This window comes from Bos javanicus, chromosome 18, assembly GCF_032452875.1.
Source record: "Bos javanicus breed banteng chromosome 18, ARS-OSU_banteng_1.0, whole genome shotgun sequence".
In the NCBI taxonomy this organism is placed as follows: Eukaryota; Metazoa; Chordata; class Mammalia; order Artiodactyla; family Bovidae; genus Bos; species Bos javanicus.
The window spans coordinates 17400907-17401705 of record NC_083885.1 but is presented as its reverse complement, the minus strand read 5'-3'; the positions used below and the strand labels follow the sequence as shown (position 1 = coordinate 17401705).

The window sequence follows — 799 nt, the reverse complement described above, 5'->3', positions numbered from 1 at the left end:
AGTTCTTGATGTAGTTCTTATTTCCCCTGCTTTACAGATAAGGGAGTTGAGATTCAGAGTTCATAGGTAACTTGCCCAAGGTCATACTTTAATAAAATTGCGGTGCCAGGACTCAGCTTTCAGTCCATGTAACTTCAGTGCCTGTGCTCTATTTGCCATACTGCTTCCCAATTGCCCAGTTCTGACGGGGCTTTCTGGGATGTTCTGATGGGCCATTGTGGGAGGGCCCAGACAGCCAGAAGAGTAGTGCTGTGAAATGTTTCCAGTTGATCCTGACCTACTACAGTGGTCATTCTCCACAAAAGGTAAGCAGAGCTGTTCACTGTTGGACCACAAATAATGAATTGCTTTGCTCTGAAGTATCGACATCTACCCAGTGACTCAGACTCCACAAAGATCAACAAGGTGGGATTTCCCTGGTGGTCCAGTGGTTAAGACTCTGCACTCCCAATGCAGAGGGCCAGAGTTCAATCCCTGGTCAGAGAATCAGATCCCACATGCTGCAACGTAGAGTTCCCATGAGGCAGCTCAGAGTTCCCTACATTCCACATGCCACCACCAAGACCCCACACAGCCAAATAAATAAAAATAAATAAAATAAATATTTTATAAAAGATCGAAAAGGAGATGTGTGCAAATATTTAGTTTATCCAATTTGGATCAAGATATTTCTCAAAACCAAACTCTACCATTTATCTTGTTTCAAAATCCTTGTTAATCTTCCATTCTTCACTTTGGAAAACACAGGATCACCAAAGCAATATGAAATTATTTCTTTTACCCTTTCTCTTCCTTTGAC

The 799-nt window shown here is 42.2% G+C and overlaps 1 non-coding gene across 1 annotated transcript; it reads left to right on the top strand.

The window, feature by feature from the left end:
- The first annotated feature begins 413 nt into the window (after nt 1–413).
- Nucleotides 414–486, top strand: TRNAG-CCC (transfer RNA glycine (anticodon CCC)). The gene has a single exon. It is a non-coding gene; the product is annotated as a tRNA-Gly (tRNA).
- The last annotated feature ends 313 nt before the right edge of the window (nt 487–799 follow it).